The sequence below is a fragment of the Cydia amplana genome, chromosome 8 (assembly GCF_948474715.1).
Source record: "Cydia amplana chromosome 8, ilCydAmpl1.1, whole genome shotgun sequence".
NCBI lineage: Eukaryota > Metazoa > Arthropoda > Insecta > Lepidoptera > Tortricidae > Cydia > Cydia amplana.
The window spans coordinates 9,440,119-9,463,180 of record NC_086076.1 but is presented as its reverse complement, the minus strand read 5'-3'; the positions used below and the strand labels follow the sequence as shown (position 1 = coordinate 9,463,180).

Genomic DNA, 23,062 nt, shown 5'->3' with positions numbered 1-23,062 from the left:
TTATTACTTATTACACAGAGAGAGATCTTTATGATAGTGCTATCAAATGTAATGGATCGATTGACAATCGATCGCTGTGATTGAACACCGCCCACAGAATTAAGTATATTCTGTTATGTAAAAATTCTGTGATGAGAAAAAAATTGACGAATTTTAAGCATTACCATTTTCAGCAACTGTTGTGTCCGTTTTCGGTCTATCTGTAACGAAGTTTTACAAGTTAAGTGTTCGAGTGTACTTATTTGCAGCACACAAATGCAGTATAAAGCACTAAAGTCACCATACCTATTAGTATCATGGCACATGATAACATCATCGCATTTTAAAATTGGATGTCTAAATCGGCCATGGTCTGCCAGGTTCTGTACACGGTTTTTGACTGCGGAACCCTTAAAACACGCGACGCGACAAACAATGCATTTAAAAAGGCCTACGTGGAACCTGTTCCTGTAAACGAAAATATGGCCAGTCAATAAATTCCAACGTTGAATGCTCAAAATCAGAACGTGTTGAAAAAGTTGAATTTGGTTATTTACAGAGACGGCGGCGGCGGCCTGGCAAGGCGGCCAGTCTACAATACCCGGCCTTCGCAGAACATGGATGTGTAACTAAGTGAGTATAACTTTTATATAAACGTATTGGTATGCTTAAGATAAGGTAGGTACCTAACAATAAGATGCAGACACAAATTCTTTAATTTAATTTGAGGTTGATATTTACCTATCTTTCAATAGTATTATAATTATATTATGAACAATTATACATACCTACCTACATACTACAATACATAGTACAGATCAAAGTAACTCAGATAATGGTTCTTAATTAACTGCACATTACAGTTAAGCAATAACTTAACAAGTACTTAACTTTAGTTTCGAGTATTAGTAGTTATTCGTTTTTGTTAAAAATATTTTCTTTTCTTGGAGACATATCGGGAAATCATGAGTAGCCAAAACGAGAGATGATGAGATGAGAAATGAGAATGAAGACATATATTTTTTCGACAGCATATTGCCAAAAAAATCCTTTTTCATCGTGTACAAATTTAGTTTTGTTTTTTTTTACCCTTCACAAGGTAGTTCAGTTATCGATTTTACGTATCTCCCCTCTCTTATCTTTCCAAACTTTCGTAATAGAACTATGAAGTGCGCTTGTAATGTGTCCCAGCTCCCTTTATTTGCCGATTCACCGCCATAACTGTAAAGCATCCTTATAAGTTTGAGCAGGCATGGAAACTTAGTTCTCCGAGCGGAGGATTGTAAGTGATTAAAGTCGCACTAGTGGTAGCGGCAGCCATTGGAAAATGTAGGGCGACCTCTTTACCATTGTTGAAGTTACGCTTCTGTTTCACGCCGTTTATGTTTTATTTGCTAGCTATTGGGGTTCCTTGTCTATGATGCACTTTCAGTACTAAATATCTATTTGACACCCGGCAAATTTGTATATCGGTCATGATCGTATTAAAATATGTACATGTATTTCTTTACCTTGTAACTTCATCTCACGCACGCGTCTGGCATTTTCGTTTATAACACTACATTGACACGTGTATAATAAATGATCTCTGAACTTGTGCATACCATCACTTTCGAAACGTACGTGGCCGATACTTGTTATATCCAATTTTACATTAAATTGATGAAGACACTTGGGTCCAGCAATCACAGTAATAAAGAGAAACTAAAGATGACAATAAATTGTACGGAATTCTTTCCTTAGTGTCGACGTGCACTTGTCGTTTGTTCAAAACATTATTCGACCCGTGACCAGGGACATAGTTTTATTTGAAACAACGATTCTGAAGATGATCAATGCAACCTTTTTCTGCTCCGGTGCACTGAACAGTTATTTCTTTAGCCGAATTGACTGTTGCAATTCAGAATTTGTTCTTGTAGCCATTCAACCAAAGCAAGACGACAAGCGTAGTGTTTTATTTGATAAGTGAACGGAAACTAAGAAAGTTACGTGCTGAGATCTATTATTAAGTATTTGTCTTAATTATTTAAAGTCGTCGATTAAATTCAAATTAGGGGTATAATTACTAGAAATGATGTTCACTTTGCGCCTGGGCCAGAAAATTCGTGAAAACTGGACGTGGTCAACAGCCCTCTATAAAAAAAGGGTATAACCTATAAAGATAGGGGTATGCTGCTGGTTAACATTGTATTGTAGGAGTATTGGCATTGATGATGCAATCGAACATTTAATGCATTTTCTTAATCACTAACTTATATCATTGCCGTTGAAGATTAATGGAAGCTGACTGTATATACTTGCACCCTATTTGAAGCCAGCCAGCCAGTAACAAGGATCTCGGCAACAAAGCCCCGTGAATGGCTCGTCTTTCCGGCTCCGCCATTGTTGTTTCGGCCTTGCCTTTCACTCGTTGGGAAATTAAAACTAAAACACGATTAACTTCATCGAAATGTCTATTTATACCTATTGTTATTTATTGGTCATAAATGAAGAATTGGCTGTAGTTAGCGAGTATAATAAGCCAGACATGATCGCTTATGCGGGCTCTCACATAATACTCGAAAACGGGCTTTTTCTAAAATAAATATCGAAAACCCGATTCTTTCAAATCTGGACGTTCTTGGGCTCATTCTACTCAGAATCGACAGCACTCTCCATCCTACCATTAAAAAAAGATGTCCCAAAATGTCCATTCCATTACGTCACGTTTTTAGTATGAGAAAAATTTTCACTTGTAGTATGTAACGTGACGTAGTGGAATGTACAATTTTCATACAAAATTTTGGGACATCTTTTTTTAATGGTAGGACGGAGAGTGCTGTCGATTCTGAGTAGAATGAGCCCAAGAACGTCCAGATTTGAAAGAATCGCGTTTTCGATATTTATTTTAGAAAAAGCCCAGCTACATGTTGTCGTGAATGTGTACCTACCTACTGTTATAGTCGTTTGGTTTCTTGACGAACTAAACATAATATGTAAATTGCATCGTAATTTTAGTCATCGTACACAAGTGGTACACAATCAGTCACATTACTTCCTGGAAACCTTATTGTACATATTTTAGCTTTTTTTATTTTTTTCTCATATACCAATTAAAAACAAAATTGCATCAAAAGAAACAGCGAGAGATATCCTGTGGCATAAATGCAGTATAAATACTGTAATAGACATCCACAGACGTTATTAATTTTATGTAACAATATACCTATTTGCTTGCACTCATCTGACTCATCGTCCCTGAGTATCGCAGTTGTGTTTGCGTTCACGGCGTTCTACATTTTGAACAGAAAGAACGTTCCAGTGGCCCCTTTCCAGAGCTTTCTGATCCGTATGTCGTAAATAATGTTTAGTTCCAGGTCTTGTTTACAAAATGTACCTGGTCAATGAACGCAGGTTTTCACTCACCCACCTATCGTATTCGATATTAAATCAACTAGGTTACAGTCTAATTTATATTTTGAGATTGGGAAGTATATACTCACTCGGTAAATTCAGTAGATATACACGCAGTGACATAGTTAAGAGTCAAATGCACCCAACCATTTGTCGCTATTGAAACATTAGCTAAATTTAATTGTTTGAGAAGTTTATAAGTTCACTGCTGAGTGATGTTGACCAGTTTGGGGATTGTGGTTGATGCAACTTCTTCTTATAGGTACGTCTCTGTCTGATCAGGTAACTAATCGAATATCGACTTAAAGCTAATCTGTGTAAGAAAAGTAATCACAATGATCGGCACAATAGCCAATCACAAAGCGTATTTTATGAGTTATTATAGGGTACGTCATCAACGATGACTTGGGCAACAAAAGAAACAAATCGAGCAGGAAGATGGAAGGAAGAATACCAGCTCCTTCCTCTTGACTCCATCCAACGGCGGGCAGGTCGTATTGTCGGCGATCCCGAACTTACTGACGGCTTAGAACCTCTTAGCCTTCGGAGAGACGTTGGCTCTCTTTGCATGTTCTACCGTCTGTACAATGGGGAATGCTCGGAAGAACTTTTTGATTTGGTGCCATCGTCTCGTTTTTATCACCGCACCTCCCGCCAAAGGAGCAAAGTTCATCCCCACTTCTTAGATACATGGCACACCAAGAATAAGCGGGCATCTCGCTCGTTTCTTCCCAGAACGTGCAGAATGTGGAATGACTTGCCTCCTGAGGTATTTCCTTTGCGCTACGACATGGGACTCTTCAAGAAGCGGGTCGGCAACGCTTAAGTGGCTCCTGTGGTGTTGCTTATGTCCATGGGCGACGATGACCGCTTCCCATCAGGCGGCTCGTCTGCTCGTTTGCTGACTATCACATAAAAAAAAAAAAGATGTGTCACAAACCACCTTTTTTATTCGTCCTGTTAATGCTTTGGTTTATGTTTATGGTGCACTGGTACTTAAACCTAAATTACCTGCTTAGATAGAAACGATAAATATTAACTTTGTCATAATGCCCCGTGTTGAGCCAAATACCATAAACATTGTAATTGTAAGGTTAATCTACATAGTAGGTAACTGGATAGTTTTAAAATTATTAGTTAGTTTGGAAATACGCCACTACAAATCGGCTCTCTTCTTATAATTTGAAATAAAACATACTCGTACTCTAGTGCTGAGAGTTAAGCGAACTTTGGTAGTCATTTATTTATAGACAGAGCCACATTATGTGACCTGTCTAAATGACCTACTATTAATTAAGTTTGCATTTTTCTATTGTCCATATTTTTCTGACTCGGCCTACAATTACATCCTTTGCCCGAGATATCCCTTACTAGTACAACAATTATGATTTCCGCTATTAATATGTAAGAGTTTCCGTCCTTCTGACATGCCTCGCGTTTTTACCATGACGGTCAACGGACGATTAGCTTAACGACTATGACATTCTTCAAAGGGCTGTAGATGTAATGTATGAGGTCTTTGATATTACAACTTATATAACTATATCTACATTTAAATATGGCAAATTAATCAATGTTCTTCTGCTGAAAAATGGACTTAAAACTCTTCTGATTTTCACAGATAAATACTGGGAAAACCTCCCTTATTCTGATTGTTATAACAGGTTATAAATTTGATGATCTGTCCGAATGTTTATAATGAGTTTATAACACGCCTCTAAAGTCTTAAAATCAACTCTGCATTCATTTAGGCATTTGCTTACATATTGTACATACGACATGCATAACGCCGTCGTGTTTACAACATATAGTCGCCGCGCCGCCCCCATTAATCACATCAGTGTGATAACCGCCTAACGCCGTGAATCCAATAATCTATAGTTCGTTTTTTTAGCATTAGAAAGAAGGTAAACGATCTTGACATGTCTTTTAATTGAAAAACGCTTTTTAAAAATCAGTAACTTATACTTATGAAAGCAGAAGAATATAAATGATCGTATTAGATTCATAATTGTTACATATTTGCCGTGACTTATTTTTAAAACATGTTTTTCAATTGAAAGACGCATCAAGATTGTTTACCTTTTTTCTAATGCTAAAAAAACGAACTATAGTGGGCGCTTACAGGCGCCTGCAGTAGCGACCGAAAACTAAAACTAGGCTCCTATTTCTGTTAGTTTCAAGCAAGCAGAAGGACAAACGAATAGATGCAGCCTCGACTCCGTATCAACTATGATTTAATTAGGGATCACGTTTATACTGGTTACATTAAGTGTAAGGCCTGAGTGGACGCTCGAAGCGGAGCGTTCGGCGGGGCGTGCAGCGTGGCGTCGGAGTCAGGAGTAATTTGAGCAGCGTGCACTAAGGTCGCTCCTATACGTTTGCATTTGTTTAACATGCACGCCGCACGCCCCGCCCCGCTGCACGCCCAATGCACGCACAACTCGAGCGTCCACTCAGGCCTTATTACACTTAGTCAACACCTCGCTTACTCCAGGCGATGTGATAACAGCCTACTCTATATGGGGCATTATCTATAAAAAGGGACCTTATTGTCGATGGCGCTTACGCCGCACAGCGTCACGCGACATTATGTTACTATCGGAGCATCGTTAATAATGGCGTAAGCGTCCCTTTTCATAGATAACGTCACATATGGGTTCTAAATAATTTAACGCCTCCATTACAAAGCTCAAAGCTGCCTCATGTATACAAATTTATGCAGTATGCGCCGCCGGCGCCGTGACGTCACTAAATCGTGCGTTCGATCGGAGCCATTAGTATTAGGAAGTGGGTTCAAGGCTCTGTAATTAGTTTGTGTTCAAATTATTACTGGACATATGTAGTGCCTTAATGCTATGAATAATTTACTTATTTGCATCAGAAGACCTCGTACATCTTAGAATCTGACAGCGTATCTAAGAATTTCTTAAAAATAAATTACTATCAATTACGGTTAAGGTTTTTAAATTCAACAAGATTATTATCTACTAATTTGCCACTAATGATTAGTATTTTCGATTAGTACAGTCCTGATAATTTCACATTCTAACAATTGTAAAAAGCTTTTAAAAGGAATAAGGAAATAATTAAAAATATAATCCTTTGCAAAATTCCGCTATGTGAGAGATATTAGGAATCTATATGTGACGTCCCACGGGTAAAGGTACCTTATGGCCGTTGGCGCTTACGCTATTATTAACGCCGCTCCGCCGCCGCGCGCTATTATTATTGCGGCGCTATGCGACGTAAGCGCCAAGTGCCATAAGGTACCTTTTGCCGTGGAACGTCACATATTTTGTATACGCGGGACTATAATTGGCAATTTCTTTATACCCACAGTTTAGTGCGCTTCAGCCCTAATCCTATAACCAGACCTCATGTTAGGTCTCAAAGACCGTATTACCGTGGATTCATCTCGATTTGCATCAAGTATTCCCACGTGCTACAATCGACATCAAATGCAACCATGTCGCGTTTCACGCTTTTTATGATTGTTATGAATTTCTCACCATATCAGGGAAGGACTAAACATCATTTTCTTGTGAAATTCGAGGGAGAAAATGCAATTCAAATGCTTTACTTACATGAATTCCCTTTATACAGTATATATAATAATTAATAACAACACGATTAACTGTTACATCGAGCAATCGTTACAAGTAGAGATGCCACGAATATTCGGCAACTATTCGGAATTCGGCCTATTCGGCCACTTTGCCGAATATTCGGTATTCGGCCGAATGTTGCGTACTATTCGGCCGAATACCGAATGTCTGTTGCCCCTACCTAAAAAGGAAATTTACACAATAAAAATACCAAAAATTAGGTATATATTTAATATTTAAAATGTATTATTGGAAAGTTGTTAATAGGAAGACCCTTTTTAAGCATTTGTAAGTTATGAAATATTTTATTTTTATCATGGGCCTGATTCATTAGTTCTGTTTTACAAAAAATATATCTTAGCAAACGTTGTGCTTTGTTGGGGAACAGTTTTCATAATAATTGTGACTCACAATTAATTGTGGCCTAATATTCGGTATTCGGTATTCGGCCAAAACCACTATTCGGGGCATCTCTAGTTACAAGTATTTACTTTACGTCGTCGGTATAGGAATGTCGGGCGCGTTGATGTCTATGTTATCGAAAAAAGTGTTAATAAGAGTGTTATTCTCAGCAAAAAGTTAAATAATTCGTTAATTGCATCGTTTGATTGATAAGTGGAATTGCGATTTATCGCGTTAGTGGATGTAATTAGTCATATTCATAGATAATTGTTCAATTCACTTACTTTTTCATGGGAACCTGTTATATTTTGATTTTGTATAAAAATCTAGTAAAAGATAATCGTTTTAAGCAAATGGTATTTTAAGATCGATATAGTATTATAAAAAATATTGTATGACGGGTCAAACCAGACCAATTTTTGACGACACCTGGTTGTACTACTTAAAAAATAAACTCACAAATGTAATACACATAAATATGTTTAGAAGTCAGATCCGAGTAGCACTTTATGAAGATTACACGGCACTTTTAGATACTACTTATGAAGTTTACCTACTTACATGTGCCTACCTATTTTGTCTTACTCATTCACTATTCTCTATGAATATTTAAAACTTATATTGACCTAAACAACCCGTCTTGCATAACACAAAAGCTTTGTACAATTTAAGCTGCTTTATAGCATTAAGTTCAAAAGTTTCAACCAGTGACGAGCCTCTGCAGGGCTGCTCTGTTCTCCATAAATTATTCTACATCAACCAGCATACGAGTGACCCCGTGCTCAGTGTCTTTAACACGGACCTTAAAGTCTGGTCTGTTTAGTCTAATACTTGGTAAGCTGTAATACAGGGCCAGGGCTATAACACCGTTAAACATGATATCCGTGGACGAGAAGTGAGATTACGCGGCTTCTCACGGTCTGTATCAACATGGATCTGGGGAAATTCTGGTGGAGATCTTTTGGGAGATTAACTTTAAAAACAGCGCACTTACTTGGAAAAACAAATATCATGTGCGCGCTTGTAACGAATTACAGGAGGCAATAACGACTTGTTTTATTGATCGACCATCATACTTGCATTTTTGGAAAAAATAACTGTTTGATCTTCAATTTAGGAGGGATTTAAATCTTCTCGGGTCAGAGATGTAGAGTTAGATACCCGGCGTAGCTTTATTTGACGTTTACAAGCTCATTGTAATATGTCTACTTGAAAAATAAACGTATGTTATCATATCTTTATGTTAAGACATACAAAAACGTATTGGCATAATCGTATCCCATGAAGTAGTAATTCGGCTAATTTAAAAATCTAAACGTACATTTTGTTAGTTATTGAAACGTAAAAACCCACTTAACCGGCGCTTATGATAAAAATAACTGTGATATTAGTCTATTGTATGTTAATGAGTATATTAAAAAACTCAACAAAGCCAGTGGGCGGCTTGAAACCTGTTTTGGAGAAGATTTCTGTTGGTTATTTGTCTGTGACATTAGGTCAACCACAACAGAAGTAAGTATGAGTAGGGAACGGTAAAAACGAATGAGTAATTACATATATTTTTTTCAATTACATACTTTTGTACCTCACCTACGTATTTCGACACTTATGAGCAATCGGGCGTCTCAGAGGTCTCGGGCGACGTGAATTATTACTGTGAGAGGTACTTAGATCTTACAAACACTGATGATCACATCTCCGAGACACTTGCGTAGACATTCTACCAGCAATGATTTACAGTAGTTACAAATTTTACTTTTGAATTATAATTTTTCTTTAAACTTCATCCGAAATTTCGATCTGACTTTGGGATGTCTAGTTGTCTGCTTTTTACCGGCACTGAATTCATTAGATAATTGATGTATTTGTACGAAGAATGTCTATTGGCGGAATATTAATTTTTTAATGGCAGAAAGAGTAAGGTAAACGTACTAGTGCTCGACATGCTAATGCCCAATAGATGACACCCTGCTGTCACCTCTATTGACAATGACTTAAGTTTCAAGATGACATGTATTGGGACCACGCCGAGCACCAGTACGTTTACCTTATAGGTATCTACTGTCTTAAGATATAAAAAAAATAACGATCGTTTCAAGGATAATGGTTATTTTCGTCATAATAATTAACCTTTTGCGATTATTGTTAGCAATCTTTCCGTGCAATTTCCATTGTTTTATCTAAACATAAGTTACAAATTAGTCGCACGGCATTGGTTGCGATACTTGCGATAGACACGAAATTTATCTGATAAAAGTAAGTGCCGCGTAATTTACAAAAATATCGCTATTATATACAAATTTTCCGTATTATATCTTAATATATTGTACGATATTGCAATAGCTGTCTATATAAAGCTCCACTGCAGGCGGACGGACAGTCAGACAAACAGATATGAGACTGTAAGTCAGCAATACTATTCACTTAGCACCTTTGCATACAAACTTCTACGCAGGGGAGGTACCTTTTCTTTGCAGCTGACTGTACCTATTATCCATGTAGGTAATTATATGTATCAAAGCAATCATATATGACCTTACAGACCCCGACTCAAGGCCAGCGTTGCAATCAAATCAGAACTGCAAGATGCCTACAAAAAATGTCACGACACCTATACCCAATGCAATTATTATAACAAAGCAGCAACGTGCTTAGTCACTGGTACCTTGTACATTTTCTCTAGTTACGCAAGTCAATTTTTTATTATTTCACCCTTGAACCTTAACAAGAAAGTTACATGTAGGTAAACGTACTGGTGCTCGACGAGGTCCCGGTACATGTTATCTTGAAACTTAAGTCATTGTCAATAGAAGTGACAGCAGGGTGTCATCTATTGGGCATAAGCATGTCGAGCACTAGTACTTACGTTTACCTACCTTAGTATCTAGGTATACAGATGTATATAGTGCATAATTGTTTTCCATCGTATTTTCTCGGAAGCGTTCGTATTTGTCATGCTACTTCAGTCAACCTCAGTACTTTTTGTACAGAAACTGACTGAAACAGCAAGTCAATTTCGTACGTTTCCGTAAAAACATGATGGAAAATAATGATGCACTACATCTACATCAATGTACACTCACTGTTGTAATTGACTCTTCTTTGGACTTTCGTTGAGACTTAAGAATATTCTCTCTCTTTAGAAAATACATTTTGATAGTCAACTAGTACTTACGGTCTTGCTTGCATTCGTGCAAGAACGGGATGCTATTATCTACTAGAGTGAGAAGGCAATACTTACTCTCTATTACAGGACTGTATTCAAAATAGATTATATTTTCTACTATGTGCTTGCTGTAAAATTTATGATTACTTTTATCTCTAATTATTACTTAATTTTCATAGTGACAAATTAAGTTTAGTATAATACAAGTAAGAATACTAACCTAGCCTGTTGTTAAACTGTATCACGATCTTGTAAAAACAGTCATTGTGCGCAGTCGCACGCCTCGAACCTTGAATGAACTTTGCGCAACAATAAGTATAATTATTAATTGAATGAGCGGTTAAGTAACGCGCGTTATCCAATGCGCCGTGAGAATCATAACGATTCTGTAACTTGGATGAACTGCACGGGTTTTATACTCCTTGAGATTATTTTATAAGGCAACATTTGTATTTTAGTTATTACTAGCGACCCGCCCCGGCTTCGCACGGGTTAACAAATTATACATAAACCTTCCTCTTGAAACACTCTATTAAAAAAACCGCATCAAAATCCGTTGCCTAGATTTAAAGATCTAAGCATACATATAGATAGACACACAGCGGGAAGCGACTTTGTTTTATACTATGTAGTGATTTGTTACTTGTAACAATGTAAATTAAAATTATTTACCCTCGACACCACACCTCTAGTTGACACTTTTAATTTTAAGCGACAAACAATGCGTACATTAAATATTTATTTACTTCTAGGATTACAATGTCAAACATTGGGACGTTCTCTTTGACGCTAAAACTGCGGAAATAAATTGGACGACATAATACATAATTGTATCTTTCATTTAAGTATAGCTTTTTCAAACTGCTTGAAGAAAATGAGTTTCTTTAATATTACAACACCTAAGATAGGAATTCTCCGGGTTAAAAGTTAGAGCAGAAAACGTCTCACCTCCGCAATTTGCTCGCATTAAATATTACGAGCCACTGTATTTTTCATTCCGTTCGGGTGAGAGGCGGGAAACTTAAATATTTGATTTTCTTGAAAGGCTATTCCGACGACGGCATTATTTCAGTCTGCAAATTTAAAAACCTCAAAGAGAAAACATTCAAAGGTATTAATTTTGAAGTTCAAGCTATTTACCCACACGCATACATATTATTTAATTAATGTTACACGCATAAACATCGACAAGGCATTTACTTAATTGTATGTTATTTGCTAATTACCTTTAGTCTACTATTGACATGAAGTAAGCAAATTAGGGTAATGGAAATGGTAATATGAGGAACTATCGAGGTTCGCATGTAACAGTATGTAACTGTAACAGAATTGATGACTTTATGTGTAATTATGGTTTCTAAACATATTGTTTTTATTTGGTTATCGGATACTTAGGTATATTGTGGTAGACCTCGAATGGTGATGCGACGAATTTAATGCCTTCAATAAGTAAGATTAGTTACCTACTCAAAACCACGCCATATAAATAAAGCAAGCTACTATTAAACATATGTATAGCAGCAAATCTTTATTAGGTAGACCCAGATTAACCTTTTAACCGCCGTAGACTGATATATAAGACATACAAAATCGGGCTCATTTCGCCGCTGTCTGATAAATAAGACAAATCTTCGTGTAACTTCGTACCCCCCGGCGACACGAGCATGCTCGATGACGTATTCTATGGCGGTTAAAAGGTTAAATATATATGTACCTAAACTTGTTGTTTTCTTACAATCACAATACTTACCTACTTCCAAACTGTATTCACAAAAGCGACAGTAAAATAAATACATAATAAGAACCTTGTTGTAGTTTAAAATAGTGGTAGACTCTATTAAAAGTATAACATAATAAACTTCAGTCTTACAATAAGTGAGTAATGTTGTCGAAACTCGGAGAAGCTCGTTAAATTCGTTAAAGACTATAAACAAGAGTTTTATTTTTATGACGGCCGGATCATTGAAACGTCATCCCAACGACTTCAGAGGGCCTACCGCGAACCACGTTCGACGTGTTGCCTCTCTGTTGCACTTGTAAATTCGTACGTAAGTGTGACAGGGAGGCAACACGTCGAACGTGGTTCGCGGTAGGCCCTCTGTCCGTCTCTCGTCTACTCGTAATAAAATGTGTACTTACAGCGTAAGAACAAAAACATAATGGTTATGTGACTAAGTAAATGTAGGGGTAAATCGGTCCTGATTTATATCTTTTATGTTCGTCGTAGTAGTAGGTATAGAAAGTTATAGTGTAGGCAGTGGCGTAGCGTGAACTAATCTAGCCGTGGGCGAAGTCGCATCTGCGAGGCCCTTTTCTTTCACTGTGCCCGAAGGGGCCTCGCGCGAGGCCTCCCTTGGGGCGCGAGGCCGTGGGCGACGGCCCACTTCGCCCACGCCTTGCTACGCCACTGAGTGTAGGTCTAAACTAAGTCGGGAGTGCTAGCTATAATGCCTGTAACCTCAAATTAAAGCCAGATATAAGCTAGAGCAAGAGATAAGCTTCATCGTCAACAACTTTATGGCATTAACGAGTTTTTTTTGTACGTATAAATTGAATGCATAACAGATGAATATGATACTCGTGGAGTTATTGTAATCTATGGCAATAAAATAAAAATGTCCTAAATGGACGATGTGTATTCCATCCCACTGCACCCCGTATGTGTGGGTGTGAAAAGGAAAGAGGAATTCGTATAACCACCATACAACTATATAACCATATAGATGACAAGCTTAATAATATTATCGATAGGTACATAAAACAACAATTAGCATCGAGTGACAAAAAACGAAACAAAAGGCGTTATTAGCACCAATCTAAGTTGAACATGACGGAAATAACGTGACGAGAAGATGTCATTAGTCACTGCCGTTGCTATTGTCTCGTTTTATTAATCAAACTTATTGTCTTATTATAAACTTTTAGATATTTAAATGTGTAGAGTCATAGATAAATAAGTAAGCTTATAATAGAGAAACAATTAATAAGTTGTATGGGATTCATGGTAAAACGTATTTTTAATAAGTCTGAAGCTCAAATCTTATTACAAATAACTTATTGCAAAGCTCGGTTAAAGCTTATTTTATTACTCTATGGTAGAGTACGTAGAGTCAATAATACTTTTTAATCCTAACACGATTAAATTTTTGGACAGAAGAAACTTCTTGTTAATCTTATTGTACTGTATTTTTTTTAACCGCCTTCAAAAAAAAAGGAGGTTCTCAGTTTGACCCGTATGTATGTATGTATGTATGTATGTATGTATGTATGTATGTATGTATATTTGTTCGCGATTATCTCGCGTTTGGCTGAACCGATTTTGATGCGGTTTTCAGAAAAGTGTTTCTTACATTCTGGAGAAGGTTTTAGTATACATAGATCTGAGCTGATGCTGAACCCGGGCTGTACCTAGTGGAACTCAGGTTTGGTGCAACATAGGCCAACGCTATTTTGGCCATCCGTCACATCTTGATGAGCACTTGGGAGAGCAGTACCCAAGATAGAGCTGATGCACCAAACCACCCTGGCTGGCAGGGTTCACCCTGGCTGTACCTAGTGGAACTCAAGTTTGGTGCAACATAGGCCCACGTTATTTTGGCCATCCGTCACATCTTGATGAGCACTTGGGAGAGCAGTATCCAAGATAGAGCTGATGCTGAACCCTGGTTGTACCTAGTGGAACTCAGGTTTGGTGCAATATAGGCCCACGCTATTTTGGTCATCCGTCACATCTTGATGAGCACTTGGGAGAGCAGTACCCAAGATAGAGCTGATGCTGAACCCTTGCTGTACCTAGTGGAACTCAGGTTTGGTGCAACATAGGCCCACGCTATTTTGGTAATCTGTCACATCTTGATGAGCACTTGGGAGAGCAGTACCCAAGATAGAGCTGATGCTGAACCCTTGCTGTACCTAGTGGAACTTAGGTTTGGTGCAACATAGGCACACTTTGTTTTGGTTAACCGACTTGTCGTCGTGTGCCTATGTTGCAGAGTTCCACTAGGTGGGTCGATGAACTTTTTTCTAACTGCCTTTAAAAAAAGGACGTTCTCAGTTTGACCCGTATGTATGTACGTATGTATGTGTGTATGTTTGTTCGTGATTATCTCGCGTTTGGCTGAACCGATTTTGATGCGGTACATGTACATGGATGGTTTGAAAAACCAATTGGACCCGGTAGGTGGCCATGCTATCGGTATACCTACCAACAAATTTATGTTGCTAAAACGGATTTAGATAAAATAGTGGGAGTGGGAGTCGGACTCGGACTGGGACTGAGAATGGGAGTGGAAGTGGGAGCAATATACATACAAATCGTTTAGCACCAAAACGTCATATTATGTTGTGTCGCGATTATCATCGAGTTAGGCCATCACCAACATTAGTAGACTAAATGGAGAGCCTAACAAACTAGTATTTTAGCCCAAAACCTAAAATAAATGAAGGACCTACCTATCACTAAAAAGTAAAAAATAAAATAAAATAATTAAAAAATTAAAAATAACATAATACCAAAATAAAATAACTTAATATAATATCTTTTTTAAAAAAAGGGAACCGCCTTCAAAAAACCAACTCACTGAAAAGTACAAAATAATTTTTATATGGCACCCCTTTACGTGTCCAGTCCCTATCCCACGGCGTAAAGCAAATTTTTGCCAAAAAGTAATTAATACCTAATAATAAGAAAATTAATAATCATCCGGGTAATTACTTAGTTTTTGAAGGCGGTGCCAAACCAACAAAAACAGTCTACTGCCAATCAGAAAAACAATACGAGTACGTAGTACCTACAAGAACTAAATTAATGAGTAAACTAAGCATGTCTTTATAATGCAAGTAAGTGCAGCATTCTTCGTTGTCTAAAATATCGGTTTTCAAAAATTTTGGTTTGGCACCGACTTCAAAAACTAAGTAATTACCCGGATGATTATTAATTTTCTTATTATTAGGTATTAATTACTTTTTGGCAAAAATTTGCTTTACGCCGTGGGATAGGGACTGGACACGTAAAGGGGTGCCATATAAAAATAATTTTGTACTTTTCAGTGCGTTGGTTTTTTGAAGGCGGTTCCCTTTTTTTAAAAAAGATATTATATTAAGTTATTTTATTTTGGTATTATGTTATTTTTAATTTTTTAATTATTTTATTTTTTTAAACTTAATAAAAATTATATTGGTGAAAAGAAAAACGACTTTCCAACATATAAGTAAACCATGCTACGCCGTAGTTGAATAAATAATACAACAAAAAATACGAGTCTAAACTCTCAATGACACCTGCCATATTATGTAAATCCGTTTGAAACTTTAAATATGTAATCAGTATAAGTTGATCTGTTGACATTAGTAAAAAAATATTATACCTACTTAATATTTACTCAACGAGTGAGAAGAAAAGTTGCAATAGTCGCAAAGCGCGCGCATTTTTCATTTAAAATCACTGTCCACTTGTTTGTTACGTTAAAAGCGGTAATCGTATTACTACTTTACTCTCATGTCATGTGTTCCAATTTGTGCGTACACGGCAATAAACACTACAATGGTAAATAAAAGAGATAGCCGCATCCTGCGGACGTCATTGTCGCTATGGCACCATTGCGATACAATGGAGTGACGCGCGACTTAGCTTCTTGTCGACATATGGAATGAAAATAGATTACGTTGCACTCATGTGTTGTAATAAAACCTATAAATATTTCGAAAAAGGGACATTACACTTATTATTACACTCAGAATTTTGGACGTTTTGGGAATATCAGGTTACTGATATCGATTTGATAATGCATCTCGCTCGTCATCATTGTACTGTAACTGACCCCCATACAAACAAGTTTCAATGCAGAGGAGAGGTCAGGTATCTCTGCAGCTACAGTAACCTCTAAATTCAAGCGTAACGCAAAAATCGTAAAGTTCGCATGCCGGTTAACCTATAACCTTGGTTATTCACAATTTAATTTGGATGGCGATAGAAACTTATTGATATTTGCTGATCCTCATTCAAATATAAAATACAAATACAAATAATTTATTATCATAAAAGAGTTGTATACGTGTACAGAAAAATATCTATCAGACTCCAAACTAGGCTGAGCCTGTATCTTGGAAGTCTGCAAGAGCGATTGACAACTATATTGCTTTTATTAGAGGATTATGTCCTTAATCCATTAATAATCTTCATTGAATGATCGGTTACATATTGCAATAAAATCTGCCTGCAATGCAATCTACAGCAAGTTTCACAAAACACTCGCAGCATGTTCAGATCAGCCGTATTATCTTGTCATTATTTAGCGTTTTATGTCATACTGGTACTTGCGTGCGAACAATCAGGCCGCGACGAAGCCATCCGCTTTTAATTAGTCTCATTAACATATAACAGGCATAACAGATGAGCTGTTTATTACCACTATATTCGGTTTGCTTGTCGATTATAAAGCTGTTTTACGTGGGAATATTAATTGTTACTTAGCTCGCAGGCGCTAAATGTAAACAGACTGTATCATGTTGCTAGGTAGTTTTATTACAATTATTACATACAAACTGCTAATTGTGTAAATCCGCTTGGGTGCTTCGATTATATCAATTAAGGGAGCAATAGTCAAAGTAAGAACCTCTAACCTATACATTGTGTCGTTCATGATGATCTGATGATTGGCATATGAGTAGAGATTCGATATTTGGAAAGATAATACGTATTTTCTGTAAATAGACAGAATTATATAAATATTTATAGATATACTTAACAAGTAAATCTTATACTCATGTTTTATATTTACTTACTTGAAAAATATGCTTCCGTTTAAAAGACAATCAGTTTTGATACCTGCCAATCATAAGTCGAGTTATGAAAAACTTAATTATCAATATTATTTCGTTTAGAAAGCAGCGCCATAACTTTGCAAATCTTCCCTTATGCTCTAGATGGTTCTGCCTGAACCATCTAGAGCATAAGCATAAGATGAACCTACTTCTACTGATTAATGTGAGGGCAGCAAAATACTTGAATCTCTTAATTTCACCTGACTATCTAATTTATTTCAATCTGGCCAAGAACCTTACCAGTAGTACCTGCTACTATGACGTAAATAAAACTTATTGTTAGTCGCATCAAACGATATCAGCTTAACAACACCACATTAAAAGCTTTCTTCGACCGTTTCGTTTACATGTCACTGTTTTGTACCTATCTCATTGTTGATACAAGAATAAATTAAGGTTTGTCTGGCGCGAACTAACCATTGTACACGCACACTTGTTCCAATAACTCGATGATAAAAGTCTTATTATTCTCTAAAAACCTGCAAGGCCGGGCCATTGTTTGTGCGGTGCAACGTTTGTCCCAAGTAAATAATACGTTATAACACTATATTGTCTAATTAAATTAATCCTTCACGGTCTGTGGCTGTTCTTTCTAGCTTCTGAAAGGGGATTTCAAAGCGGTTGCAACTTGCAACCAGTTTTCGGCTTCCAGTTTAGCTAATATGTATACCTATCAGAATAATTTTGACTATTGCTAATTAGCATGTATATGACGTACGTATTATCTAAATTTATTAATGATGCAGGTGCCAAAAAACTGGGTGTTTAGATATTCTTTAAGTAAGAAAATAGTGTATACATTTATTTTTCTTTTTATCAACATACATGAACTATATATGCTTTCGTCCGAATAGTCGCTAAGGAATGTATGTACCTATTTACATAAATATAAATGTGCATGGTTGCATTTTACGACCACGATTCATGTCTTGCCTCAAAGTGCATTTCCAAGTATAGTTTGCTTTAGAATTTCTGGTTAATTCCACTACGTTCAACTGAAATATCTCTATTTGACCAATATACCTAGCTATTTATGTTCCTATAGCGAACTATCTAGCAAACTAATAACTTTTCCTATTAGAATTAATAACGAACTACCTTAAAACGGTTGGGTTAATATTTAAATACCTTACATTTTGAAATATTGCACAACCCTAATAGGTTGCATACAGTTAGCACAATAGTAGTTTATGCAACAGTGATATAATAAGGGTTCTTAAAATTCAAGGGTCGAAGTTACAAAACGAGACGTAGTCGAGTTTTGTAAAAAAAGACCCGAGAATTTTAAGAACCAATTATGAGCTGTTGCATACATTACTTTTTCTATGACAGCTGCAGCAAAAAAAAAAAAAAATAAAAAAAAAATAAAAAAAAAATTATTATTAAAAAAAAAGAGTTATTATTTAAAAAAAATTGAGTTATTATTAAAAAAAAAAAGAGTTATTATTGTAAATGAAAACATACCTCTTTCAATCAAGATGATCGGAACTTGTATCTTTAAAAAAAATAAAGCAGTTGTATTATACTCATAAGATGACTGCTAGCAGTCATCTTATGAGCCTATAGACAAATCATTCAAATGACATTGCTTTAGATATCACTGTCAGTCATTTAATTGACACATTTAAGTGCTGGAGTAGAAAAAGTCTATAATTCACTCATTGCCGTAGCTTTCTAAGTTTCTACTAAACTTCGCTAACTCTCTATAGAGGGAGTTGCAGGGCGGGCAATAACTGAAGTGCCTATTAGATAATTACCTAGCTGTACATACCTAATGGCTACATATCTAATTATCACCAGTATATAGTTAAATGTTACAGAAATAACAAGACAAGGAAATGTTTACATAATGTAACCTCCCACTACCTACTTACTTACTTACTTAACTAACCATAATATAAACACCCCCTTTAGATTTACCCCTGAAATTTGGCCATGTGATTTTAGTCGTGATCGTCTAGTCTAGCGTTAGGACCCCTCGAAGTGAACCGCGGTACCCTAAGTTCTTTAATGAGTATCAGCTAAATTTTGGACTCTGATTTTACTTACAATTACCTGGACTTTAGGAAAAAAATATATTACAATATTGAAAGCACATTTATTATGACGCTAACGAGTAACTTACTAGAATAATTTATTAAAATACAGAAATAGTACTGAAAGTTACCAGAATTTATTATTGTAATGTAAATGGAGTTATATTTTACTTCAAATGATATTATTTAGGTAAATGCAGCATACATGATAATACCAATATAAAAGAAATATATTTGGTAAAATGAGTTTAAAAATGGGGTTGGTAAAAGCCTGCTACAATCTATTAAGCCTCCGGGATAACATATGAGTAGCACTCCTGGGGTAAGCCCATTTACACCCTAGCATTTAATATTATTATCTACCAGCTTCTATTCGAAATATGCTACCCATACGCTCGATGCAGGATTGGGGGCTCCTAGTCCAATCAGCAAGGTCAATTGGAACTCCTACCCTACTCTTTAGCCAGACGGGCTATGACCAACACTTCGGAACCTATGCGTGCCTAGATGACTATGAAGAGAAGTGTCAAAGTATCCATCAGTCATCAAAATTACTATTCTTTTTTATTTCAAAAGCTAGGGATGCGAATCCCATTTCCATTCCCCAGAACTAAAATATAAACTGTATTTCTAGTTTTTTAGAAGTATGAACGAAGTACTAAGTTTATTTGTTAAACTATATACTAAATTTTATGAGACTGAAATATCAAGATGAGCATTATTTCACTCAAATCATCCTTTGGATTACTCTTGCCTGCCAAAGGTTCCCTAAAACAGCTAGACGTCGATTTTCTATCTCCGAATAGACTGTGTTCCTAATCCCAACTTGATATTTAAGATTTAATTGTGTAAATACCTTAGAAACACGATTGTAATACTCAGTACCTCGTCTTTACACCAGAAAACCAGAACTTCATAAATAAAAATAGAGATAAGATTTTACGTTAATTATTTTCCCCAAATAATTAAAATATTGGAAGTTTAACCAATTGAAACCAATTTCAGTATAGCGAAACCTTAGTTGAAGTCCCTTAAAAAGAGAAATACGTCAGTTTTACAGACCAAGACTAAAACGAAACCTAAATTCCGAATAATTAGTGTGTGAATTTACCCTAAACCTACCCTTGTCCCTACTCTAGTATAACCAAAGCACAGTTCGTACTTACCATCGACCTGGCACTTTGGAATATACGCAAGTGTATCCCTACTAAGAAGCTGTAAGAGTTCGGCGAGCGATTCCGAGAATGCAACCTAACAGCTCGTGGACTTGTCTCCCCCCATGGCGGGTTGCACAAAGGCAGGGTGGCAACATGGGTAAGACAGGGCCCTATTATGTATATAAGTGGTATAAATAAATATATTTAATATACGAAGCCTCCAAATACTGTAGATTTCAAATGGGCCCAGATTACTCCGGATGATGCGCACGTGACATCCCCATTATTCATCTAACAGCTGGACATTGGAGAGCTAAGGAGGGAGACGTTTTTCACCTTCTATGTTGGTAAAGAGAAGGTGCCAAGATAACCCTCATCTTGGAGCAAAAAGACTCCTAGACAGCTCACATTTAACACCGCAAGGGGTGAGCTGCCCAGCCGGACAAACAGTCAGTCCAAACAATGATCTGGTTTTGAAAAATATAGCAAAAGACCCCATAGTAAAACACTAAAATAACTAGGTTCTATTTTACGAACCAAACTCCACACAAAATTAAACTAACTAAACACAGAAGTGAAATCCCCTTAGACACCGTTATCTAAGTTCAGTTTTATGACGATATTGTCCCCATAAAACCAAACACAGACACGCCTTCCAAGCTCCTGTTATGCAACGATATTGTCCCTGCATAACGTGACGGCACTTAGAAAACACAGTGTAGAAAACTTCACTATAACACCACACAGTAGCAAAGAATCCCCGCAATAGCCTAAGTTCAGTTTTACGACGATATTGTCCCCGCAAAACCAAACACAGACACAATTTCCAAGTTCCTGTTATGCAACGATATTGTCCCTGCATAACGTGGCGGCACTTAGAAAAACACTGCGTAGGAAACTTCACTATATTTAAATCCCGTACACGGTAACAAAGAATCTCCACAAAAATCTAAGATCAGCTTTACGACGATATTGTCCCCGTAAAACCAAACACAGACACCATTTCCACGTTTAAATTCACCAGGATAATTCCCGGCAAAAACAAACATAGTAACAGTAGTAGAGGAACTTTGCTCACCGAATATTTAAACGCCCGAGAACCAGAGTCACTGCTAGCCGATGGTTGAAGAATGAATGAATACCGGCGGTCCGCTCCTGCCTTTTATACTCTTTTACTGGCGACATACTGGCGACATAATGGCGACATACTGGCGACATAACGGCGACATACTGGCGACATAACGGCGACATAACGGCGACATAATGGCGACACAATGGCGACATACTGGCGACACAATGGCGACATACTGGCGACACAATGGCGACATACTGGCGACATAACGGCGACATACTAGCGACATAATGGCGACTGGCGACATACTGGCGACATAATGGCGACTGGCGACATACTGGCGACATAATGGCGACATAACGGCGACACAATGGCGACATAACGGCGACATACTGGCGACATAACGGCGACATACTGGCGACATAATGGCGACACAATGGCGACATACTGGCGACACAATGGCGACATACTGGCGACATAATGGCGACATAACGGCGACATAACGGCGACACAACGGCGACATAATGGCGACACAATGGCGACACAATGGCGACACAATGGCGACATACTGGCGACATAATGGCGACTGGCGACATACTGGCGACATAATGGCGACACAATGGCGACATACTGGCGACACAATGGCGACATACTGGCGACATAACGGCGACATACTGGCGACACAATGGCGACATACTGGCGACATAACGGCGACATACTGGCGACACAATGGCGACATAACGGCGACATACTGGCGACATAATGGCGACTGGCGACATACTGGCGACATAATGGCGACTGGCGACATACTGGCGACATAATGGCGACATAACGGCGACACAATGGCGACATAACGGCGACATACTGGCGACATAACGGCGACATACTGGCGACATAATGGCGACACAATGGCGACACAATGGCAACACAATGGCGACACAATGGCGACATAACGGCGACACAATGGCGACATACTGGCGACATAATGGCGACATAACGGCGACATAATGGCGACACAATGGCGACATACTGGCGACACAATGGCGACACAATGGCGACACAACGGCGACACAATGGCGACATAACGGCGACATAATGGCGACATAACGGCGACACAACGGCGACATAATGGCGACACAATGGCGACATACTGGCGACACAATGGCGACATAACGAGACAAACATTAATCAGAAAGTACCAGGATACCATGACTGAGGAAGAGGTCATTTGCCCCGTACCTATTAGCGATATGCAACCGACGACCAGTGATTTATTAAGACAAATGTTTACCAAAAGTACCAGGCTACCATAACCGAGGAAGAGGTCAAAAGTCGTAAAGTTCGATGCTACCAAGATCTATCCCTTTCACGCTTGCGTCTTAGAGAAAGACGGAGATATTCTCAATGACGTCTACGCACACATTCAC

At 37.6% G+C, this 23,062-nt stretch overlaps 1 protein-coding gene across 1 annotated transcript in view; it reads left to right on the top strand.

Annotated features, from left to right (window-relative positions):
- Nucleotides 1-498: 498 nt before the first annotated feature.
- The window catches only part of LOC134650300 (uncharacterized), a 49,010-nt gene continuing 26,446 nt past the window's right edge, over nt 499-23,062 (top strand). Inside the window, exon 1 of the mRNA XM_063505260.1 lies at nt 499-612. The gene's annotated coding sequence lies outside the window, so the exon portion shown is untranslated. The remainder of the gene's footprint in view (nt 613-23,062) is intronic.